Here is a 27,082-nt window from a genome sequence, read left to right on the forward strand (position 1 = left end):
AATAGGTATCGGTACAAAAATAATGTCTTACATCAGCACAGTGCTCAAGGCTTTACAAAGTGATTTCATGTGCATTATCTCATTTTATCCTCCTAACAAAATAGTAATGGAGGTAGAGTTTGGATGCACCTCCCATTCTGTGTTAGGATTGTACAGTTTGAGGCTTAACGTGATTACATTGCCAAAGGACTCAAAACTAGTAAGTGACATATCTGGGATAGATTTTGGGGCCTAAGTGCAGTGCCATTTGGGCTACACCAGATTTCAAGGGTTGTTTTATTTGTTCAATGCTCATTTGTCTATCTTATTTGTTTTAAAGTTTTGAATTAGAATATCCTCTTTGTATTAAGAAAGTCTTATTTCTCGGATGAATGCAAGAGAACTCCTTTGCTTCCATCCAAGTGAAGGAAGAGAATCAATTTACTTTCCCACCAGATCTGGCTCCTATAAGATACTGGTTTGCCTCATCATCTTTTAATAAGCAGAGAGTGGCTATTTGGGAAGTATCAATAGCTGGCTTATAGCGCATTCACTCTATTCCCTTACCAAGTACAGTCCTCATTTAAATTATACATCATAGGGGCAAGAGACTGCACAGCAAATCTAGCACATTCTTGAGGTGTGTGTATTAGAGCATTTGTGAATTAGAAAATCCTATGAAAGTTTTCCTGCCCTAAATTATTTAAGACTGATAAAATGGGTGAGAGAGAATATGTGCCACATATGCATTATTTCTTTATTAATCTTTTCTTCTTTCTTCTCCTACTGGATAGTGATAAAAACTGGATGAAAAGATACTGTGCTGAACTGGAATGTCTAAAAAAATTGTCTGAACTAAGGGTGCTGGATTGAAAATAGGAGAAGTACTGATACTTTTTTTAACCAGGTTCTTTTTTTCAGTAAAAGGTCTTCCATTTTGATATCCACCTAATTTCTCCAGCCACAGAATATTATCAGCTGCTCCCCAAGAGTAAATCCAGCCTTTTATTCCAAGACCAAACAGTCCAAAAAGACTACAAACTCACTTTAAACAAGTGAAGGAGTTCCAGTCCATCTCAATTCACTTGAATGTGCTTACTCCAGCTCTGTTATTGTTAACCTGGTTCATGTGGAAATCACAAGTCCTAAAAAAAGAAATGAAAATGCAAGAGATGTGTGAGACTCAGTGAGAAGAGCTAACATTTGCATGATTTAAATTTCAGAAAGGGGGAAGAGAGAGGATGAGGCAGAAGGAATATCTACAGATACAACAACAGTGAATTCTCCAAAGGAAGCACTACCAAATTCAGACAAATTCATGTTATATTAAAATGGCTAAACATTAAAGACAGAGTTGAGAAGAATAAAGGATTAGGGAACCACAGATAAACAGAACTGGTTTCTATTAAGGAACACTCACAGTTCTTAGAGTTGTGGGCCTGAGAGCATATCCTGGGCAGGACTGCATAATTATTATGGACTATGTGCCTCTGTTCCTCTCTTTTTGGAATCCAAGTAGCTGGTTGAAGTTATCCTTTCCCTATCACACCAATGTATGTTGCATGTGTGGGCGAAAATAACAACCGTTTAGTTCCCGAATCCTTTGTTTAAGAGGAATTGCTCCCAAAGAGGGGCACTTGAGAAATTTCACCTGTGAAGCCTCATTTGCCTCAAAACCTCATAGATCCTGGACTTTGAGCCTTACACAGTAATTGGATGATACTTTGGGGGTTCTTGGAAGGGACTAAGTACATCTTGCATGTGGGAAAGATGTGAATATGTGGAACCAAAAGAAGGACTAGAAGAGATTTTTACAACAATGTTTCCCAATGAATCAAACTTCCCAGCATCCACTTCCATTTTCCTCCCAGTTGATTCTGAGATTGACTGTATGGCTTCTGGCCAATGAGGTATCAGCAAACATGATGCCAAGCAGAAGCCCTAGGAGAGCTTCTCCACTGAAACTTGCCCTCCTGTGATGCTTTGCTGATGGAGCCCAGGTGGAGACTCGGGGAAAGATTGTTTCAGCAATCCCATCTGCCACAGCTGAGCCCATCCTCAGGTTCCTCACCAGATGAATGCAACCACATAAGTAATGTCAGAACAGACCAGAAGAAGAATCAATCAACTTGTAGAATCTTAAGAAAAATTAACTGTTGTGGTTTAAGTCACTAAGTTTTAGGGTGGTTAATCAGCAATATATAACTGAAACAATATGCAGTGAAAAAAAGCTCACTCAAAAAATTCTCTTAATGGAAGAAATTGTCATAACTTATCAGGAATGATATCTTTTCCAACTATGTCTTAAGCAAAAGGTATCACAAATCTATTTTCATGACTGAAATTTGATAATTGTACAAAATTTTCATGAACTATGTCAGTTCTGTAGATTTCAGAGATCTTGCCTTTCCATAGCTAGTTACTCTGTCTACTCTAAAAAATCTTAGTTATCACTTATTATGGAATAAGAAAAACTCCTAGAAAATGCTTGACTGTTACCTTGTTTAGATTTTTTTTGTCCCTGCCAATAAAATCACTAGTATGATCCCTGACAGTGGGGTCCAACGGTAACAATCAAGACTGCTCAGGGGCTCCTGGGTGGCTCAGTTGGTTAAGCACTGACTTTTGATTTCAGCTCAGGTCATGATCTCGTGGTTTGTGAGATCAAGCCCCCACATCAGGCTCTGTGCTGACAGCATGGAATCTCCTTGAGATTCTCTCTCTCTCTGCCCTTCCCCCACTCATGCTCTACCTCACTCTCTCAAAATAAATAAATAAGCTTTTTAAAAAAAAGGCTGGTTAGATTAATAAACACTTCTATAAAATGTACGAATGGTTTCTCTCTCTCTTTTTTTTAATTTTATTTGTTTTGAGAGAGATAGAGAGAGACAGAGGAGATGGAGAGAAGGAGAAAGAGAGAGAAAGATAGAGAAAGAGAGAGAAAGAGAGAGAGAGAGAATCCCAAGCAGGCTTTGTGTCAGCAAGGAGCCTGATGTGGAGCTCCATCCCATGTACCGTGAGATCATGACCTGAGCCAAAACCAAGAGTCAGACACTTAACCGACTAAGCCACCCAGGCACCCACGGATGGCTTCTCTTTAATAAATTATGGAATTGCATTTATGTAATGTCCCAAACCAATAGCAGGATGCATATCCAAAGAAAATTATGGCCCAGGAACAATTAAGATCACTTTAAGACAGTTTGCAGTGTTTTTCAAATAAATTATATATGTTTTCTTTTCAAAAAAAATATAGGTCTTTGTTTAACTTAGGTTCCTTGGATTTTAATGCTTTCTCAGAGTTAGTACCAAATGTATAGTTAGGAAGAACAGTCTTACAACAAATGTAAATCCAACCTTAAATGATATATACAGCTGAATCCTAGTAACTCTTTTTTAATCATATTTTAAAGCAATGTATATAACTCTTAAGTGTTCAATGCATATTCTACTTCTGTAGTCAAGAGAAAGATAAGACTTTCTCTGTATTAAAATGTATGTTCATTGTCTATGAGAAATTATCTTTAAAAATAATTAGGCTGAGAAAACTTCTGGTTTCAGCTTTGACCTGTAAACAGTTTGGAAGTTATTGTGCATGACCTTAAAAGGTTGGACAGATGAAAATTAATGCCTTTCTTGGATCCATCATAAAATTGCAATGGCAGAACAAGTAATCTATTTTAAACATAAAGACTAAGATAAAAGGAAAGAGAAGGAAGAAGGTAAAACAAGCTAGTACTCATCAAAAGAGAGATGGAAGAGCTACATTAATATCATACAAAGTAGATTTCAGAACAAGGAAGATCATTAGTGATACTGAGGAGCATCACAAAATTATAATATGAGTCCATTCTCTAAGAAGATGTAACAGTTTTAAACTACTATGAACCTAACAGACCATCAAAATACATGAAGCAAATACTAATGCAACTGTAAGGAAAAATGGACGTGTCTACCATTATAGTTGGTAAAACATCTGTAGAAGTATACAGAAATTAATTAAGTTGTCACTTGGGAGGGGAACTGTGCATCTGGGAATAGATTGGAAGAAAACTTACTTTTATGACATTTTTACCCTTTTTAATTCTGTACCATGTGCATCTATTATGTATTCAAACATGAATACATTAAAAAAATAAAGAAGTCTTTGGAATTAGGCCTAGATTCAAATAGTGTCTCAGTTAATTAGTTAATTACTGCCTTAGTTTTCTCCTCTGTGAAATGTGGACAGTAGTACAACCCTTCCATGATTGGTGTGAGGATTGACTGAAATATGTCTCAAGGTGTGAACACAGTGGCAGATACTTGATAAGCCACTAATAACTCCTATTTTTTTGTCTTCAGTATAATTCATTTAAAACTTGACTGTGGTTGTTCACCTTGCAGAGTCTGAGTAAGACCTCTGATATCCATTCTGAAGTTCTCTAGGTTTGGTAATTTCTACAGCATATGGTAATTCCTTTACTTTCTGCCACTCAGGTTCAGTAGCTTAGGAATTTATTCCTGTGTCGCCAACTGATGTCACTGCATTAGGCAACTAGAGCACAAATTATTTTGACTCATCTTAATTCTTTTAATATTTTTAATGTTTATTTTTGAGAGAGAGAGACAGAGACAGAGTGTGAGCAGGAGAGGGTCAGAGAGAGAGGGGGACACAGAATCCAAAGCAGATTTCAGGCTCTGAGCTGTCAGCACAGTGCCCGACTTGGGGCTTGAATGCATGAACTGTGAGATCACGACCTGAGCCTAAATTGGATGTTTAACGAACTGAGCCACCCAGGCTCCCCTGAGTCATCTTAATTCTTGATTGGCTTCGTTGCCCCAGTTCACTGAGACCCTATTGCCTCTGCAACCTGCCTGGCACAACTCTTAGTAGTAAGCAGCAGATGCCCCTTCCTTGGGTTCTTTTTTTTGCTCAAGCTTTGCAAGGCAAAGTTTAGAAGCACAAAACTGAATAGAAGCCAAGAGTATAGGCAGAAAAGAAAGGGCAAAAAATCGGACAGATTTTCTTGCAGGCCCATATATTTTTTTCTGAGATCAATTCCAAAATCATTTGATTGATGGTTTAGGTGTTGCAGGTCAATATTTGTTTAGATTTGACATTGTGGTCATTTAATCAATGTATACATCACTTTTTAGTCTCCTCACCTTATCCTTTATAAGAAATATAAGAGAGTTAATGAGAGTTAAAATAGTTGTAATATTCATAGGCACTATCAAAAGGCACAGTGCAGATTTGACCATGAGAAGGAATGACATCATTTTGATTAAACTTTCAAAGCCTTTTGACATTTTGATGCTAAGAATTCATAAAAGGTCAAAGGATCAAAAATTAATTCTAAATAAAGGTTGATTCATGCATTTTAAGGTAGGTCAGCCTTATATAACATGTGCTGTGATGCTGCTAGTGCTGTGCAATGCGATGGCTTGAAAGGAAAGACCTTTGTGTTCTGTTGATTCAGAACCATTCATAACGTGTCAGCTCTTCCTTTTCTCCCCTAATCCCTGTGTCTTCATATTGCCCTTGGATTCTCCAAAGTGGCACTTTAAAATGAGGTTTGTGTTTGTATTTGTCAGTCTTCTTATTCCAACATATTTAAAGTAACCATGCTTCCAATTAAAAATCAGGAGGAGGTTCTATACTTTGACCAAGACATAGTGACAGGGACTGGGTATACTCTCTGGCACGAAACTACAACAACAAAAAATGTACAAAATATATTGAAACAATAGTTTTCAAGTCTTTGGACATTAGATAATAAAACATAGTAACTCCTGAGAGAGAGCAAATGAACAAGCTGAGTCATATGATTACCCATATTACACCTTGAGAATGCTTCCAGGCAGAAACCAGTGAACATTTTGGGTTGAGGGGACAATGCTGAGAGTCCAGGGAAAGTTTATTAGAATTTTATGGACAGAATATTGAACAGAAGAGGTCCTTACAGAGAAAGAACTCTGAAGGTGCCCCTTGGGAATTAGGAGAGTCTGATCAGTGTATTCAAGTGAGCAAATGACCTGAGCCCAGAAAATAACTTCCTGAAAGGATTTCAGGTAATGGTGTCTGCACTTACACAAGGCCAGAAACAGCACCAGTGTCTACCTGCCAGACTGGAAAATTTCATAATTAGTAGGGTATTGGGTAGAGTACATAAAGGCCTTCCTTCAGTTTTAGGAATAATTAGCCTTAGACTGAGCACTGTTCCAGTCCTGCCTAAAAACCCTTAAAACTTAGATTTTAAAGGGTCAAACTGCTTGCAAGCAACTTTACTGCATCCTAGAACAAAAGCCAAGAATATCTACAAAAATATTCAGCATTGCTCCACAAGGTAAAAATCACAATGTCTTGCATCCAATAAATTACAATGCATGCAAAGAAGCATGTAATAATGATCCATGATGAGGGTTATTGTATGGATTTCTTAGATAATACACAAAATAGTGATAAATTAGACTTCATCAAAATTAAAAACTCCTGCTGTTTCAAAGACATCACTGAGAGATCAAAAGAAAAAGCCACAGATGTAAAGAAAATATTTATAAGTCCGCTAAAAGGCTTATATTCAGATTTTATAAAGAACTTTCAAAACTCAATATTAGGAAAATAACCAAGTAAACAATTGGCAAAATGCTTGAACACACATTTCAGCAAATAAGATACAAGGATGGCAAGTAAGCACAAAAAATAATGCTCAATATCAATGGGACTAGGAATTCTGGGCTTAGCAGGTGAAAAACAGAACAAATAAAATTGAATATTAATACTAATGTGGCCTCATTCTTACTCAGGCATCGTTGAGGCCATTACATGAGAATCAAGCGAGAAAATAAATGTAAAAGGCTTGGTGCTAGCCCAACTGTACTAGGTAGTCATTTTGTTCCTGCTTGCTCTCTTACATATATAAGAGCAAGATATATATAATTACATATATATATATATAGTCATATTCTAACCACTATTTTTTTCAAGAGAAATAAAATATGGCATGAAAGGCATTAAAATACTAGAAAGTCACATGAAAATGTGTTCTCTTCTAAATTAGATTTTTCTCACATTTTGTCATATTTTATCACACAAGCTCCACGAAGAAAAAGGCTTTTAGTAAGTTTAATACATGTATCTGATATTCCTTCAATAATTAATAATAGAAGAAGCCTTGCTAAATTTAGTATAATGTTCAAATAGATTTATTACTTTCAAGTGTGAATAAGAATATTCAATTCTTTAATTACTTTTCTCAAATAGACTGTAGAAACTACATTAATGTGGAACAGAATGGTTTTCCATCTGTATTACACAGAGCCTGAGGGTTCCCTCAAAAAGGTGGCTCAAGGGCATAGGGTCTCTGAGGGTTGATGGGGGGCCAAAGATCCTTTCCAACTTTTTCTGGATTTCAAGTAAGATTTCATGAAAAAATGATTCAGCAAATAGAAAAAATAAGGGGAACCAAAAGGAGGAGGAATAAAATCCGCAATCATAAAAGAATGATAATGAACTGGGAAGCAAGACACTTGGTGTGATGGTTAGTTTTATGTTTCAACTTGACTGGGCCAAGGGATGACCAGATTGTGCAGGTCCCCAGTGTGGATGGGCATCATCCAATTGTTGAGGGCCTGAACAGAACAAAAAGGCAGAGGAAAATTGAATTCACTCTCTACCTGATTGCTTGAGCTAGGATATTAATCTGCTCTTGCTCTTGGCACTTCTGGTCCTCAGGTGTTCAAACTCAGACTGGAATCTATACCACTGGCTCTTGGGCTTTCAGGCTTTTGAACTAGATTACCAGCCTTCCCGGGTCTCCAGCTTGCAGAGGGCAGATTGTGGGAGTTTTCAGGATCCATAATCACTTGAATCAATACTCTATAATATATGTATACATGTATATATCTCCTATTGGTTCTGTTTCTCTGGAGAACCCTGACCAATACATTTAAGATTTTATCTAGTTATGTGGTTTTGTGCAAATTATTTACTTTTTGAATTTGGACTACTAGCAAAGACTATGAATAATGTAGTTTATTTAGCAACCACTAAATAACTCTAGAATAGGTCAACAGATGCTGCTGCTTTCACTTAAAAAAAAAAGTTGGTTATCTGAATTTCAATACCCTAGTTATGTTCAAATGACTACTATTAAAACATTTTCTCTTAGACCAAATGTTTGTTTTAAAAATTATGTTGATGTCATTATGTTCCTATCAATAAAATTGCCATTTATCAAAGCATTATTTCATTTAATTGAATCCTTCCAACAAATGTTAAGAGTTAGCATTCTCTCCGTTTTACTAATGAAGGACCATGGAGCACAGAGATGTCCAATGATTTGCCAAAATGGCCTGTTCTTGGGGCCTTGTAGGCCACGTCCTGGCTTTCTACCTCACAGACAGCCTTATTTTAGGATAGCTTTGAGCCAGTGATGAGGTTTATTTGTGGAATCAATACCTGAGTATCAGGGATACTTTGGGGTTCTATTATTTAATGAATCATTGTCTACTTGAGTCAGAGTCTGGGTGAGACCAATGACATGGTAATCGTGTGATCAAGATTTTTTGAGCAGACTGAATTGCAAGTACTTTCCCCCTTTTGTTCATTAAAGTCGTTTTTCATTAAATACAGCTTACCTAGCTAGGTGAGTGGCAGAGCTAGGATTCAATCCTAGTAGGTTCACTCTAACAGCCATGCTGTTCTGCCTCCCAGATACTTTTCATTCAGTGACTTTCAACACACTCTGCAATTAACACTTCAATTTCAAAATAGTAATCCAGTTATAAAAATCTAACCTAAAAGAATCTTTAAGACAATGAGCTTCCTTCTCTTTTCCTTTCAGCACTCAACTCATTTAAATGCTGCATCTTTAATCCAAACATAGATTCTGTGTCTGAACAGTTTCAAAAATACTCAGTGTCTGTATTAATCCACTCCATAAACTAGTGGTGTCTGGATTAATGAGGTATATTTATATGTACACATAGAGCTATTGTAGAAAACTGTGCATCAGTAAAATACATTTATACAGTTTATTAGGCATTCCCATTCTTGTGTTATTTAATGGTTGCTACATAAACTACATTAAATGATGTCTTTTTTAAATTTATTTTAACGTTTATTTATTTTTGAGACAGGGAGAGACAGCATGACGGGGGAGGGTCAGAGAGAGAGGGAGACACAGAATCTGAAACAGGCTCCAGGCTCTGAGCTGTCAGCACAGAGCCTGACGCGGGTCTCAAACTCACGGACTGCGAGATCATGACCTGAGCTGAAGTCGGATGCTTAACCGACTGAGCCACCCAGGCGCCCCAAATGATGTCTTTAATTATTGACAGTTTGAAACAATGAGAAAATGTACACCTCTATTTGAATCATAGTTCAAAGTTACAACACTCAATTATACCAGTTTAATGATTGTTACTTTAATTTTGCTTCTGAGGTGGAAAGTTATTTTTCCTGGTTGTTAAACCAATATTACAGCTGGATCTAACCTATCACAGATCCCTTGAGCCTAAATATTTAATATTTTAGTCCGGTTAAAATGCAGAGAGGCTGAGCTACAGACTGCCAGCCTAAGGCTGCAGTTTGGATTTTCTTTCTTTCTTTTTTTCTCTACACATTAAATATGACAGCAAGGCCCTGTTCACATTGCTTGTTATTGGCTCTGAGATCTTTGTTTTCACGGAATGAAAAGCTCTTCACACCACTAGGCATATGGCAAACAAGCTTGCTATATTGCTATAATGAAACATTTTATAATTGGGGTTGTATTTATAACATTCAAAACTGACCTAGGAAGAACTAGAGTACAGGATTTTACCCTCAAAATTCAGAATTGTGTTAGTTACTAGTGTCACTAGAGTTCCTGTTCCTATTCATGTCCAAAACAATTGTAAATTTATACTGTTATGGCAGCTCTCATTCGAAGAGCCCAAGGCATTTTGCACAGAGTAATTCTCCCCATGCCTCTGGGAAAAGGGGAAGAAACTTACCAGAGATTCCTTTTACCCTAATCCTACCCCACAGCCTCAATGGTCTAAATACAGTTGGCCTTTGAACACAAGGGGTTTGGGGACACTGACCCCTTGCACAGTCAAAAATCTGAGTATAACCTGACTTTACTAATTGTCTACTGTTGGCCGGAGGCCTTACCAATAATAGAAACAGTTGATAACACATATTTTGTATGTTATATGTATTACATACTGTATTTTTACAATACAGTAAGCTAGGGGAAAGAAAATGTTGTTACGAAAATCATGAGGAGAGAAAATATATTGACCATACTGTACTATAAAAAAAAATCTGTGTATGAGTGGACCCACACAGTTCAAATCTGTGTTGTTGAAGGGTCAACTACTATCTTGGAAGGATTATATTTTCCAGCCCCGATAGGCCAATGGTTATACCTTATATCAAATTAACATTATAATATTACATGAAATTGGGAAATTGAAATTAATATATAGATTATTTCTTAATATTATTAAATACTATTGGGGAGGTAATTTTGCTTGATAGTTAAAAAGTCTGTTTTTTATTTTACTTTATTTTATTTTTTCGCAGATGGCCTGAAATGAAATTCAGATACTAGGATGAGACAAGTTTGATGGATTAATTACAATGAATATAGATAATCTCTCTCTTTGTCTTCCTCCCTCCCTTCTCCCTTCCTTTATAAGGAATGCTCTAGGGGGCACTACATCTTACATCACAGTAGAGTTGATATAGCAGTCCAGTGATAATCAGGCTACCCAGTTCCTACTTGTAGTTCTGCATCCCAATCCACTGCATGACTTTGGCTTCATCTCTAAAATAAGGGAACAAACTGAACATAAATTTTCTCTACTCCTACTGAACCTGCACTACTGGTTCAGCTATCCCCTTACACAGATGCTGTAAATATTGCTCACTTGCATTCCCACAGATTCCTCTTGGTACAAGATGGCATTTGGATATTGCAATGAGATCAGAGTTACAGAGCATTTCCTCCTATGCTTTGTACCTCTTCTTTGTTTATGCTTTGGTTTCCTCAGTCTGCAATGACAATTAGGACAATAACGCTACTACCTACTTACTGCAAGACATTGCACGGTGGATCTTAAATAGCCAGATCAATCAGGATGAAAGCCTGTTCATCCTCAACAACTGCCTTTGGTGAGCATTCGAGAAAGTAGGTCATTAAGTATACATAGAATCATGTGACTAATCACAAGTGGCGACTGTAACAAATACATATATAATGTGGTAATATGCAGCATGCTAAGTTTATACTGTAGGGTCCTGGTGCAGTGGAAAGAAGACTGGTCTGGGAATCAGAAAATCAAGAGAGAGTTTCTATTTAGCCACTGATTCTTGTGTTGAATTTGGTCAATTCACTTCCCCCCTATGGGCCTCAGAAGAACAGAAGAAAAGCTATGTCAAGAACTGGCAACAGTTTGAGCAGTAATAGTCATGGCTGCATATCTCATTCATCCAACCCAGTGATTGTTGGACCTGTCTGCACATTAAAATCAGCTGCAAAATTGGTGACTATAGTTAATAGTACAATAGTGCATATTTGAAAGTTGCCAAGAGAGTAGATCTTAGAAGTTCTCATCACAAGGAAAAGATTCTTCAACTATGTATAGTGACAGATATTAACTAGCTTTATTGTAGTGATCATTTTGCAATAAAAAAAATCAGCTGCAAATGTTCTGAGACATACCAATACTGGACCCCTTCCTTAGAGATTACAATTCAACTGGACTGGGCTTGGGTCCAATCATTGATGGGCTTGAAAAGCTTTCCAGGTGATTCTAACATGCAGCCAGGTTTGAGAATCACTGCTTGAAGAAGTCAGAGGAATCCCTCTCCCACTGGATTGTCACTCAAAATTGCAGCCTTGCTGTTCTCGTTTTGGCAGCACATGTACAGAGTTGCAGCCTCACTATGGTCAGTTCTGGTAGCTTGGTACCTTTGTCTTTTTTTTTTCTGCTAAGCAGTTTGAATATTAACCCTGAACACAATTGCTCTTTTTATTTGGGAAGACAACATGTTTCCTTTTAACATAAAATAATAATGGTAAAAAAAGACTACATGCCTAATTTGGGTTGAAGAGGTAAAGACCGAAAGAAAGAGAAAATTACTCTGTAGGATAAAGTATTAGGATGCTGAGTTTTCTGAGGGGGTCCAAATGACTGGTTGGAGGCCTAGACAGGGACATGAAGAGTTGCATGAAAGATCTTTGGAGGAGACATTGGGTCTAGCAGATGGCAGCAGGCAAGAGCCTATAGAATGGAAGACCAATGAAGGACAAGGGACAGGATCTTCACTGCAAGGAAAATATATGTCAAGGGATTGAAACCAGTGTGGGAAGGACTGAGGAGTAGGTGGTGGTGGAAGTTGTGGTGGTGGTTAAGAATTGGATTAAAAGTAGGAGTTCAGCAGGGTGCCTGGTTAGCTCAGTAGTTAAATGTCTGACTTCGGCTCAGGTCATGTTCTCATGGTTTGTGAGTTTGAGCCCCACATTGGGCTCTGTGCTGACATTTTGGAGCATGGAGCCTGCTTCAGATTCTGTGTCTACCCCTTTATCTGCCCCTCCCCCACATGCACTCTGTCTTTCTTTCTCTCTCTTTCTCTCTCTCGCAAAAATAAATAGAATATAAATAAATCATTACCAGTAGGTAGTTTCTCTCATAAATATAAGAAGGATCCTAGGACCTCTATGGTTGTCTGGGATACACTTAAATTATTTTGTTTGGGAATGAATGGCAAAGGGAAAACATTATTTTTGTAATTTAAGGGGGCTAGACTATGATTTTTTCCAGTTGTAGAAAATTTTGTAATTTAAATTAAATTTGCTTTAATATACATTAGTTTTGTAATTTGAGGCTGCAGTATACTGTCTTCCAGTGGTAGAAAATTTTGTAATATAGTTAAATGCATTTGCATCCTAAATTTGAAAAAAAAACCTTATATTTCTGAACCTATCAATATACTTCCAGAATATTAAATATATATATGAATATATATAAAATCAATACTGTAAATTAAAAAATAGTTCTTATGAATGAATTATTATTAATGTGTTAGAAGGCAGGACCAATATTTCAGAAACATGCTTTATAATGAATGAAATACATTATATATATCACACAATAAATACATTACAGAGTAAACATGCAAAATAGAAACACACAGTCATACTGAGGATAGAATGCTGAACAGAAATTCCAGTAGCTATATTTTGTAGTTTTGTTTTCCCTTTTGCCATTAACCTGGGATAAATGATTTAATATTGTGTCTCACTCTCCCATTTGTGGAGAAAAATCAATATCAGCCCTGTTTAAATTGCCACACGAGAGTTGTCATACAACTTGGGCACAGGTAAACCATATGCTTAGTAAACCTGAATACAAATTGAACCTTGAAGCAGTTAAATCTGAGGATAATTATTTGCCTTATCCAAGAGGTATTTTATTCATTTGCATAAGTCCAGACTATGGATGTCAGTGGAGAAAAATATTGTAGACAGGTATAGGGAATGAGAAGCATACATAAATATACTGCAAGACAAAGCAGAAGATGCGTGCTTCAACACAGGTACCAAGTTCTAGAGGAATTGAAAGGGAGAAGCCTCAAGGGACAATTTTACTATTTCAATGGCAATATAACCTGAGTTAGCATTGTAACCTAATGTAACAAATAACCTAATGGCAATCGGAGTTGGCAAATAAAAAGAATGAGTCACCAAATACCCAAACCTGCAGAAAATTAGGTAATATTGCATTTCTTGAAGGATATCTCTTGAGATTATGTGAGTTATATGTTGGGTGAACATATCACTTACCTTCTGAACAGGGACAATTTTAAGAATGAAATGAGGTCTATTAATTATTCTATATAGGAGGTGTAAACTTACCTTGAGCAATCTAGGATATAGTGTTAAGTCTGAAACTGGACAGAGTTTGAGATATTACCCTACTTGCAAGTTAGCAAGTTATACTGCCATATATGGATCAGAAAAAAAAAATACCTCTTATTTCCTCACAGAGCATCTTGTATCTGGTCCCCGTGTCATAGTTTCCCCATGTGACAGCTCTGAAAGAGCTAGGTGGACCTGCATAGGTACTCCATGAGAGGAACACCACATTGTGAAACTCACAGCTTTTATAGGCTATAGGGCAGCTGACATGTCTTCCCATCCTCTCCTCTGGGAAGAGAAAGGGACAAAGTACAGGGTTGGGGCAGGGGGGTGGTGCATAGATCTTTGCTCTGGAATGTAAACAAATACTCTTGGAGCATGGGAAGGTCTCTACCTTACTACCTTCACCACCCTGGAATGTAAACAAATTTGTCTAGCTCTCTGGAGGGCTCTATATTTAGGGTTGCTATTCAGTCATCCTTTAACCCAGGTGCCAGTGCTCTTTACTCAGAAACATTACAATATTTATGGAACATTTTTCTACTAACAATTAATTTTCTAGTTGGATATCACTTGTATGCATGACTATCTTTTCAAAATCAGGCAGTTAAGGTTAAATTCTGGGTTTTCAGTGTGACCTAATGCTTTCCTATATTTCTAAGATAGCTTGTTCAGGCCCATATATGTGTGTGTTCATATTTGAATTACATATCCAGAGTTTATCTAGTTGAATTCCCCCAAAGAATTCTGGGATGAGAAATCTAGACATTAGCTCTATTTGGGGTTGCAAACTACAGAAATCTAGCTTAAGCTAGCTTAGGGGAAAAAAAGAGAATTTGCTATAAGGCCATTGGATGTCTCTGAAAACTCAAGGGAAGGAGCAGCTGAACTCAGAGATTCTGACTCTCTGCATGTTTTCCTGGTTCTTTCTGTGCCTCTCATGGCAGATCAGCTTTCTGTGCATCTCTGTTTGTATGGTTTCATATGTAAAATATAGGGTATTTTTGTTTTAAAACCCTAACAGAGATCTTAATTAATAATTTACATTTCTTTTTGTCTCGGCCTTTGGTTGCAAGAAACAGAGATGCCATTGAGTTAGTTACAGACACTTGTGTAAGAGACATCATTGAGTTACTTTGAGACACTTCTGTAATAGCAAAAGAGACCTGTGGGCCCTAAGGGAAGAGTCATGGGTTCCCAAATAAGTAGGATTCAACACTGAGTTACAATCTAGAACTAAGATAACTTGTTGTCCATATAAAGTAAAATTTTGTTGAACTTTGCCTTTACCATGATTTAGAATTTAGATTTAGATTTCTTGCTCTGCTCTTGAAACTTCTGCTATGTTACCCAGCAATAGTTTTATCACTATTAGCAGTCTTCATGAAAAACATGCCCTTCCCTGAGTGCCCCTGGCCTCCCTCGCTATACTTTTCAGTCTCCTTTCAGTGGCATCTCTAGAATTTCTGTTCAGATGGGGCTTAGGGATAACAATTAAGTTTGAAGAGGGTCCTTAAAGTTGAGTTTTCGTTATTAAGAAAATTGTCTGTTTTAAGAAATTGAGGTGAAAGTGATAAAGATTATGAGGTAGAGGTGAAGCTCTTTCTAACATCAGCGGTCACAACTAGAAATGCTCAAATTTCCAAAGGAGAAAACAGAAAGTGGCTGTCATCTTTGTTTGGGCAGAGCTTTTGCACTGCCGTAAAGTCATGTGCTCTCCCTGGCCCAGTCAGGGGTGTCAAGGAAAGCATGGCTATGTGTCATGGTCCATAGAAGGAGCTATCTGGACCATATCCTCTAAGGCTCATGTATCATCGCCACCATTGTTCCTCTGAGTACAGCCAAGGGAAGCTAACTTGCAAGAATACCAAGTTATTGACTCGAGCCCATTGGTTTGGAGGGTTGGCAACCTTATGAAAGTTATTTCCTCTTTTTAAGCTTTAGTTTTCTTGCCTTTAAAATGGGAGTATTGTCCCTGAAAACTGTAGTGACGAAATCGTGACAATCAAATAAGATAGTGTATACAACAGAATTTTGTGACTGGTAAAGCTGTGTAAAAGTAAGAAGCTAATGTCTGTAATGCTGTAAAACCTTTAAAAGACTTGGGTAATGTTAATAATTAAATAGCCAGCAACTCCTCAATGCTTCTGCTCTAAAAACTTTATGCATATTATTTTTAATGCATCATCATAATTACTCTATGGGGCATGTATGATTATTGTTCCTATTTTCAGATGACAAATCTAATACATGCAGAGGTTAAGAACCTGCTCAAGGTCATACAGACAGTAAGTAAGGTTAGAATATAAACTCAAATGATCTAACTCCAAAACCAGTACTCTGTTCTACCTAAGTCTGCAATATTGTAGTAAAACTCCATGATAGTAGACATTCATCTCTAGAATTTCTGTTCAGATGGAGCTTAGGGATAACAATTAGGTTTGAAGAGGGTCCTCAAAGTTGAGTTTTCGTTATTAAGAAAATTGTCTGTTTTAAGAAATTGAGGTGAAAGTGATAAAGATTATGAGGTAGAGGTGAAGCTACAGAAATAAGCTTTCTGTACTGTCCCAAAGGGCCAGTGATAACCTTAAGAACCTAATGAGTCCTTATATGAGAAAAGCCTCTACTTTATACACATCTGATATGGCCAAAGTTTTGCCACTTGTTGGTTAAAAAGATTGCCTTTACTTGTTTTACTTCGGTTTCCACACTTTGGTTAGAAGAACCTCTTTGTTCTCTTAGAAGTACCCATAAATGTTAGTGAACAATTTGGCCAACAAATTAAATCTCTTGATCTTTTGTAAAGAAAATAGGTCTATAATTGTCATCTCTCTTTGTTAAGAAATTCAGTTCCTTTCAAATATATGCCAAAGCAAACATTGATTTTTCTGAATTCCACAATTTCCTAATTTCCTAGTTAATACTTTGATGTATACATATTGATTTTTCTGAAAATAGCAGAAAAATTCTATTGCTCAACACTGTTCCTATTATGTAGCTTTTTATACTGAAAGGTTTGTTGGGTGGTTAGTTCTTAATAAGACAGAGGAACCTAATCCCATAATCACACAACCACCTCATCAGCCCCACAGTCCCCCATCAGAGAGAAGTAAACTTCTGTTTTCATTTAGGGGGCTGTTATTTTTTCACTATCCTAACTAATGCAATTGGTATCAACACCATTCTTAATTTAATGTTGGGTAAACTGAGGTATGCAGAGGTTAAATGATGGAGTAGTATAACCAACGTTTGAACCACAGAGTCTGGCATCAGTTTTCCCTCTTAACCATAGCACTTTACTGCCTCTGATGAGGTGTCAGGTATATTTGTACTTAATTTTAACACATGTGATTTCCTGCCATCTGTGATTTAGAATATTAAGGAGTTTTTCTTTCTTTTCCGTATTTTGGAACAGATAAGGGGTAAGGGATATGGCTGAAATGAATCTGGATGTGGCTAGATTTATGCAGGGAAGGATGCTAAGGCTGGTCATGGAAAGCAGAAGAAAGGGCAGAAGATTGTGATAGGGAGGTAATTAAATGGGGAAGGGAATGTGGTTAAAGAGGTTTGATTCCTACATAGCTGACATGGTGAACAAGTAGCAAGTGTGATGAAGAGGAAGGAGATAAAAATGAACGCCTTCATGTCTCTGGCTCCTCTGGTTCCATGTCAGGTGAGTCAAGGTTGCCTAGCATTTTGCAATTGGTCCTATCAGCTGCAAGTTCCATAGAACAATAAAGATTGTCTCCTCTAATGTCTAAAATACCATATGATGCTCTCAAAACTTGAGTTTCAAAGTGACTTTCTCCATAGCAGTCTTTGGTTTTAATGCCTTTCTGGCTTTCTGGAAACCACCAGGAGCAGCATCTCATAGAACAGCATTTAAAGCTACAATTTTACTCTCCTGTATATCCCGGACTGTCCTTCTGTCAGTTTTTTGACAGCAAGGGTAACATAACTCCTGGGATCAGAAAAATATGATGCCTAAAATTAAAAGATTCTGGAACCATCTCAAAGTGACCCCTTGCTTTCCATATAGGTTGGCCTAAATACATCACAACAGAAATGTTGCCTCTCACCACAATATTTTTGAGCATGTTTCTTCACTTCCATGGATGTTATTCTCCTTAAGTGTGAAGGAAAGGCTTGGACTAAGAGCAGAATTAATTCACAGGAATAGCCCTCCATGGTTTGCCCTTCTCAATAGCTTTGAATTCTCAAAACACTGAAAAAGAAGTCATAGACCATGCATTTTCTTGAATGCTTCCTTAACTCTTCACTGTCCCAATTACTTAGATAATTGGGATTTTATGCATTCATGTCTTTGTCTAAGAAACCATAAGAGAGGAAATGAATGTTGCATTAGGAAAGGTGACTATTTACTTACACTATGATTAAGGCAAAAAGATAATTCCACCTTCAGGAAAGTAGAATTGTACTAGGGAGAACAATGCATTTGGGTTCCAGATATCTGCCATCCAGGCAGTCCTTCTCATTGAAAGAAGAATTTCCTAACTTCTAACTTTATGACCATTATTCCCAGAGAGGAGTGGTATTGACCCTCACTAACAAAGAATTCAATACAATTCAGCATATGCTTGATGCAAATCATCATCAAATTGATAGTGCTTTTTGCATGGCAAACTGCTTCCACAGTGCAAGGCCCTCTGCCCAGTGTAGGTGAGAGCATGAATAAAATATGATCCCTGCTTAGAAGGGGTCCATAATCCAGGGTAGAAAATAGACACATGCATAAATAATTCTAAGTCAAGATGGACCCTGATATGTGCTTTATTAGAGATACAAAGGAAATGCTAGGAGAACAGTGCAGAGAGATTACTTCCAATGGGGTTGTAAGTTTGTTTATTTGTTTATTTGTTTGTTTGTTTGTTTGTTTTTACAAAAGTGAGAATTAGGCCTATTGCTAATAGTAAATGTAATCTGTCACTTACTTTACATAGATTATTCTTTTATGTATATTTTTTAATCCTCATAATAACCCAAGGAGGAAGTAGAACATGAAGAAAAAAACTAGAACATGCAGGAAGTTTATTGGGTTATGGGTACAAGTAGCAGGAGTTGATGCTAGAGTAAACCACAGAGTTGTCCATGTGAGAAGCGTCTAGATTTTAAATCACTGCCAGTAATTGAAGAGTGTGCCCTATGGCTTTTGATTTGGGGCTCACAAAACAGATTTTATTTATGCCTCACAGTCTATATTTTTGATGATACCTAAAATGCCTTTCAGACTTGGAAAAGATCCTTCTCAAGATTTTCATATAAAATGGTAGCCAACAAATGGAAAAATGGAAATTTCATTTTATTGTGTTGAACCACGCAAAATTGTCATCTTAGTAGGAATATTGACAGTTTTATGTAGTTCAACCTAAATGTACATAGATAACATTTGGCAGCCATTATTTGACTTCAGGACAGAGAGTGACATGATCATATTTGGGTTTTGAATGGATAAGTATGGGAATTTTAGAGGATACACTAGAGTACAAGGGCCTGAGGGCAAGAAAGATCTAATACAGTGGTATTGGTGAGAGATGATAACCCTGAATGAGTCTCCCCCAACTAGGTGTGTTCTTCTCCAGGGCAGATACCACATTTCTGGCAAATGTCTAATGGAGAATGGAGTAGGTGCCCAAAGGAGAATTATTAAGTAAATAAGCGAGAGGGTGGGATAGAGACGAAAGGAAGAACATGAAAGATATGCTACATGTAGGATCAACAGACTTTTGTACTTGAATATAGAGATAGGAATAGGGTGAAACAAAACAAGAATGCTTTTAAGGCCCCAAGGTTAAGAAGGAAATGTATAAGAATAAAGGAAGAATCATCAAATAATGTCAATGTTTCACCTTCTGCTAGTGATTTCTCCAGGCTTCTTTCATTGGCTGACATCTCTGACAGGGAAAATTTAGAATCTTGAAATATTTTGTTAAACAGACACTTTAAAGATTGGAAGGATGGAATGCTTAATGCTGCATTTCTAGATGTATTTTCCAAGTGCACAGAGTTCCACAGTGTCCCCACTTTCCTCTTGCTTCTGGCCCAACTGATCTTGGAAGCTGCTTGTCTTTTCCTATTGGGTACTGTATGGCATGGGTAGTCAGGTCTAATAACGTTGTCGTTTAAAATCTAGCACTGGAAAGAACTGGAAAAGTGTATCCTCAAGTTTGTTCCTATTCCAAAAGGCACTAATGAGTGTAAAATATTTTTTAATATTTTATGCGCAAATAAATTTAGGAAATGTTGAGTTAAAATTTAAAGAAGTTTTTTCTTCCTTAAACACTGCTTCTCTCAGATTTTTGCAAAGTGCACTGTGAATCTCCAAAAATGGGATAAGAATCTGAAATGTTCCCTAAATTTCTCTTACCACTAAACCTTTTTCTGAATGAGCCTTTCACGTGTCTAGTGTTTAATGGCATAGTGTTATGGAAGTGTTGATCTTAGATTGTTTATTTGATATATTTCTTAATCTTTTAGTTTGGGGCCATTCCCTTATTGTTGACTAAATTTTTAATGATAACTTTGGGTAATTACAGCAGAAATCCACCAAAGACTTGTAATTAGGTATCAGTATAATTATAATAATTTTTAAAAAAAATTTTTTTCAATGTTTATTTATTTTTGGGACAGAGAGAGACAGAGCATGAACGGGGGAGGAGCAGAGAGAGAGGGAGACACAGAATCGGAAACAGGCTCCAGGCTCTGAGCCATCAGCCCAGAGCCCGACGTGGGGCTCGAACTCACGGACCGCGAGATCGTGACCTGGCTGAAGTCGGACGCTTAACCGACTGCGCCACCCAGGCGCCCCAAACCCCTAAAACTCTAGGGAAAAAAACATTCCACATTATCAACAATAGTCATTTTAATATAGTGGGAATATGTTATTTTTTCCCTTTATTTCTTTCCCAAATATTATTTATGTCTTTAATAGAGATAGAAGAAAACATTGAAAGGAAGAAATTTAAAAAAATTAAGAGTGATACAGGAGAGTAAAAGCAAGACAGTAAGACTCAAATTTTTGAAGAAGTTTTTTTTTACACAGGTTTCTCCCATTTCATTTTTTATGACTGAATGTATTGCAGTTCTTACCTTGATCCTCGAGATTGCATATTGTTATTAGTAGACACTGTCAGGTGGTAGAAAGAGCCTGGGATTTGGAGACTTAGAGGATTTAGCTTTAATCCTAGCTCTCCTGCTTAAAACAAACAAACAAACAAAACTTTGGTAAGATATACTTATGTGCATGCCAGTGTTCTGGTTTTTCACTATAGCTCTGTGATCTTAATAAGCTACTTAACCTGAGCTTCAGGTAGCTCTTCTGTTAACTCTCAAAGGATTTTATAATACCACCCTGCTAACATAAAATCTAATGTTTATGTGAAGTATCCTTCTAAAATATATTTTCTTATTTTTAAAAAGTATTTTCTCATTACTGGGGTGCCTGGGTGGCTTAGTCGGTTAAGTGTCCAACTCTCGGTTTTGGCTCAGGTCATGATCTTTCTGTTTCAAGAGTTCAAGCCCTGTGTCAGCTGCCAGTACAAAGCCTGCTTAGGATTCTCTCTCTCCCTCTCTCTCTCTGCACATCCCCAACTTGCACTGTGTCTGTCTTTCTCAAAATAACTAAACTTAAAAAAATTAATAATATATTTCATTACAAAAATGCATTTTATTTTGGATGACTTACAAAACAGAATTAACAATAAAATCATAAACATCACCCATGACTTTACCACCTAGCAATATCTACATTGCACGTCCTTTGTTCATTTTGCTTCATATTTGCTTGTCTATGTCTCTAATACACTGTGAGAAAGGTAAAAGCAGGGAATTCACCTCCTCTGTGTTCCAAGTACCTGGCAAGGTGAGGAGGTACTTAATAAAATTTTTTAATCTATACAATAAAAGTATGGTTTCCTTATTGGCTTTCTCAAACTTATCTTATTTGTGACTTAGGCTGCATCTATTCCCCATCTTAAAAACAGGCTTTATCAAACTTTATACCCTTCACTTCTTTTCAGAGTCTGGCTGCCGTTTGCCACCTGGTCCCCCAACCACCTAGTGAGGCTTCCATGGCTCCAGTGTATACTTGTGGAGTGATAGAATTTTAGATATGGATAGACCCAGGGAATCTTCTGTTCTCCTCCAGTTTCCAAGAGAGAAATCTGAAGCATCAAGAAGGAGGTAGGTCAGAGTTATAGTGATGGTTCTTAGTGGAGAACTGACTCACTTTAAAACTCCTGTAGCCCCCTACACCAGAATATAACATTTAGAACTTGATTATACAGTCAATTTTGAGATATTCCTATCCACATGTAGACAATTCAGCTTGAGCAGCACTTTAATTTAAATCCCTGCTTCAACTTATGAGGCATGTCTTTGCTCATACAAAAACAGATTGAGATTTTATAGGCTTCCCTCTCCCTCACCACCCAGGAGAACCCCCAAGGGTCATCTTCACAGCTGTGACATTGGCATCTACGGAGTTTAGTTTTCCTCTCTGAATACCCTGGCCTGTTTTCTTTGCATTCATTTCAGTCTTCACATTAAAAAAATCTGGGGGCGCCTGGGTGACTCAATTGATTAATCAACCAACTTCGGCTCAAGTCATGATCTCGCAGTTTGTGAGTTCAAGCCCCGCGTGGGGCTCTGTGCCTGCTTCGGATTCTGTGTTTCCCCCTCTCTACCCCTCCCCTGCTCACGCTCTGTGTCTCTCTGTTTCTCAATAATAAATACACGTTAAAATTTTTTTTAATCTGAAATGCTGTATTATATAAAAAAGAGTATCATCTATGTATGTTTTTGTGAGCATAATCTTAACAGTAGCCAGGAAAACTGAAGGAGCCCAGTCAGCATCCATGCTATAAAGCAAGTCATGAAGGGAACTGCCTTATTACCTAGTGTTGTAATAACTTATTAGTGCCTGAAACTACTGTGTTCATTTTAATGGAATTGGTATAGGTTTGTCATAAATCAATGCTATTTTGGTGCTCACCTCCAACAAAAAACTTTCCTCTTAAAATTGATAGCAAGTCTTCACATTCAAGACGTTTAGTATGGAAAGGAAGGAGATTCTGTCATCTCTTCATGCCCAATTTTCTGTCATTTGTCTATTGTGAAGCCAGCAGTCGGTTTAGTGACCTTCATCACAGGATTCCCAAGCAGCTAGGATGGCTGGTCACATGAAAATACACAATGCGGACCATCTGGATTCTAAACAAACCAGGCAGGAATTCTGGGAGAGTGTTAGAAACATTTATGCGTTGCAGACTGTTTCAATCATATAACACCCCGTTTCTAATGTGTTCTTGCCTCCTTTTGTAAAACAATCATGCTTATACGAATTTTTGTGCAATTTGTGGGTTGTGTTTTTATTTTTCAATATGGTACATTTTCACGTAACATGTAGATCTTTACTGTTTTCAGGTATCAGGAAACAATCAAGTAAGTGGTATATGTTGTGAACCACACATCTTCAAACACAGCCAGGGTGCCCCTTCTTTCCCCCTGCCTCAACCGAGTTCACCAAGGAAGCTGCACCCTCCTTGCTGGTGCAACCCAGTGGTGGAGCCCAGGTCCCCAGAGCACTTCTCAGCCTGGGGTTTGCTGCAGAGGTGGCTCTGAAGGCAAGAGAAGAAAGGGGGCAAGGCTCTTGGTATACTGTACTGGCAGGAAAGATTCTAGGCTGTACTGCAGGCTTCTTCTCCCTGAAGCACACAGGGCCAGGCAGAGTCAAGTGCCATGGGGGCCCACCAGCCTGTTTCTCACTTGCAACCACAGCTCAGTTCTGCAGAATTCTAAACTCACTTCCAAGACCTGCCACAGGCCTCTCCATTTAGTGTTATGATTTACTAATTTTTTGTTTCAAACCCACAGTAATCATTTCCCCACTGTTGCCACTCGTTAATAACTATCCTATTTTTGTGGAATGTTGCACCAGATTTTGGGGTCAAACTTCCCCAGCCAACCTACCTACCACTCATCCTCTTATTCATGGCATCCTATAATCCAGGGAGCTTAAAATTCCTCAAAAACACCACTGGCTCTTTGAGCGGGCATTTGGGGCACTCCTTTTCTAGTATTGGTAATTTTGATTTCATGTCAAAATGTAACAATTATTATGCAGTGTAAAACATTGCATATAATTTAACCTTCTCCCCCCCACCTCCCACTAATATACAGCATGAATCACACTAAGAGCACAGCTAGGGAGTTACAACCTTGTTAATTAACATATTTTCATCACTTCTGTAAGTCATGATCATGTGAAACCTGCTGAGAGTTAGAAATAAAGTACACAGCACATACCTTTTCTAAATGGAGATGAAATAAATAATATTAAATCAATCAATCAATAAATCAACCAATAAATAAATATTCTCCTCCCTCCATCCCAGTTTCTCTAGGGATTAGTTGATAATACTTTAAAAGAGTGTAACTATTACAGATGGGGGCATACCCATGGAAAAAGTTGCTAATTTGGTTTAATTCAGTGCTCTATCAATTCAGCTAATTAACAAAATAATAATAATGATACACAGTGCAAATACATAATGACTTCTGCCTTTTGCTGCCAGGGAGCAAGTTCTAAGTGAGGTGTGACCAAAGATGAAAGGACACAAGTAGAAGATTGAGGTCCAGGGTGCTATATTGGAAGGAAAGGCCCGGAGTTTCCAGCTCCCTGCTATCTCCCTGAAAGGAAAGTTAGCTGAAGATGTCTCACTACCTGCTCCATCTTTGGGGTGGGATTCCAAAGAACTTTCTACCAGGATTAACTCCATCTAGAAGTTTCTTCACAGCTCAGTGCCTCACTCTCACTTCTCCAGCTGGACACACTTCTCCAACCCTTCCTCGTCTTCAGCCAGGAGGGGTGCTGAAGCAGGAATGTCTTCCCAAGCTTCCTGTAGACAAAAGGTGTCAATATTCCAGCTTCTCCTGTCTTGTCTCTAAACAAGTGTCTGGCCCTTTAAATTTTTTGAAGTCCTCTCCACCCCAGCTTTACCATGGAAATATAGGAAATGGGGAAGCTATGCTATTTTTGCATAAAACTTACCTGGAATATGATAAAATGCTTTGGACTTAGGGTTAACTTCTAGTGGGTATATGAATATGATTTCTAAATAAGTGCTATTTAAATTTAGTTATATGAACATTCAGAAGCAGCATAATGATACAATAGTTCAGAGCATGGAGTCTGAAGATAAGCTGTTGGGTCCAAGCCTAAGTGTAGACATTTTTTCATCATGTGTCTGAGAAAATTGGTTTGCCTCAATTTCTTCAAATGCAAAATGGCATCAGTAATAGTAACAGTAATTATACCCAGCTCATGGAGGATCAACTGAGTTAATATAGGTATTTAGGAGCATACCTGACATGTAATTGGGATTCCATAAATGTTAGCCTTTTTATGATCCTGGAACCTGTGTGTGATGAGGACAGAGGACTGGGTAAATGGAAGGAACTTGGAATCCTGCATCCCTAGGCTGGCCCTGTCACTTATTAGCTGTGTAGGTATGGGTAAGTTACAAAACCATTTCAAGTCCAATTTTGTACGTTTGTAAAATGGAAATAATAGAAGTATGTGTTTCATAGGATTGTGTAAGAAATAATGAAATACTGTATATATAAAGCCCTAATACATAATGAGCTATCAATAATTGTTATTTATTTTGTTTCTCTGGCTCTATTTCTTATAAGCTGCGTTACTTTGGGCATAGTTCATTCATGGAGTGGGGAAGGGGAGGTTACATAATACCTGTTTTTAGAATTATTGTGTAGATTGTATGACAAGCACTTAGAACAAGGCTGGGCAGATAGTAATTGCTCAAAAATGTTAGCTTACTGGGGGGCCTGGGTGGCTCAGTTTGTTGAGCAACCAACTTCAGCTTGGGTCATGATCTCACAGCTCATGAGTTTGAGCCCTGCTCAGGTGACAGCTCAGAGCCTGGAGCCTGCTTCTGATTCTGTATCTCTCTCTCTCTTTCTCTGCCTCTTCCCCACTCAAGATTTCTCCCTCTCTCTCTGTATCTCTCTCAAAAATAAATAAGCATTAAAAAAAGGATAGCTTACTGTAGTCTGTCCAGAGGTGTTTAGATCTGGACCCTAAATTAGTGAACAAGTCAGAAGGAAAATAGAGAAAAGGTGCCTAGTGATGAAGAAAGGATCACACAGACTTCTTTCAAGTTCTCTGGGAAGCTCTCTCCTCCTCAGTGTCTACTATCTACTTCCAGCCCACCTCCCAGGCTTTGTCATATGTCTTAGTTCATTTGAGCTGCTGTGACAAAAATACCATAGGCTGACTGGTTTAAACAACAGACATTTATTTTCCATAGTTCTGGAGGCTGGGAAGTCCAGATTTGGTGTCTGGTGGGGGCCACTTCCTAGTTCACAAGTGGCTATCTTCTCACTGTAACTTCACATGGTGGAAGGGAGCAAAGGAGCTTTCTGTGGCCTCTTTTATAAAGGGCATTAATCCCATTCACGAGGGCTTTACCCTCATGGCCTAATCACCTCCTGAAGGCCCCACCTCCAAGTACTGTCACATTGGGGATTGGGCTTCAACAAACATGAATACTATAGTATAAAAGTATTTTATTCTTAGGGCTCCTGGGTGGCTCAGTCAGTTAATCGTCCCACTCTTGATTTTGACTCAGGTCATGATCTCACAGTTTGTGAGTTTTAGCCCAGCATCTGGCTCTGTGCTCACAGGGTGGAGCCTACTTGGGATTCTCTCTCTCCCTCTCTCTCTCTTTGCCCCTCCCCTGCTCACCCTGTCTCTCTCTCTCAAAATAAATAAATAAATAAACATTAAAAATCTATTTTGTTCTCTGACATGAGGGAGAGATTAATTGGAGGTAGGCCTAGTGTTTTTTCTAGCCCCTAACTAAGGACTATAAGACACACAGGGCACACTTACCCATAGAGACTGAACCATCTCTAATTGTAAGTGACATGGAGTGATCCTTGAGCCTTTGATGGTCTCCTGGGACTCCTATGCTTCTGCCATCAGGCTGATTGATCATTGAAATTCACCTTCTAATCTTTATCACTTCAGCTTGAGACTCTGACACTTGTTAAATCACATAAGCCCTTGAAAGGATAAATACTTTCAAGCTGTCTTCAGTCAACATTCATTCATTTTGTCATCAGTATGGACTGAGCATCTGTTCTGAGTAAGGCTAGGTACTAGATTA

At 37.9% G+C, this 27,082-nt stretch overlaps 1 long non-coding RNA gene across 1 annotated transcript; it reads right to left on the reverse strand.

Moving 5' to 3' along the window:
• Positions 1 to 966: 966 nt before the first annotated feature.
• On the reverse strand, positions 967 to 25,786 carry LOC122489682. The gene is made up of 3 exons (XR_006298968.1): positions 22,885 to 25,786; positions 20,982 to 21,084; positions 967 to 1,124 (listed from the first exon to the last, which is right to left on the reverse strand). It is a non-coding gene; the product is annotated as an uncharacterized LOC122489682 (long non-coding RNA).
• Between the last annotated feature and the right edge of the window lie 1,296 nt (positions 25,787 to 27,082).

This window comes from Prionailurus bengalensis, chromosome B2 (assembly GCF_016509475.1).
Source record: "Prionailurus bengalensis isolate Pbe53 chromosome B2, Fcat_Pben_1.1_paternal_pri, whole genome shotgun sequence".
Lineage (NCBI taxonomy): Eukaryota > Metazoa > Chordata > Mammalia > Carnivora > Felidae > Prionailurus > Prionailurus bengalensis.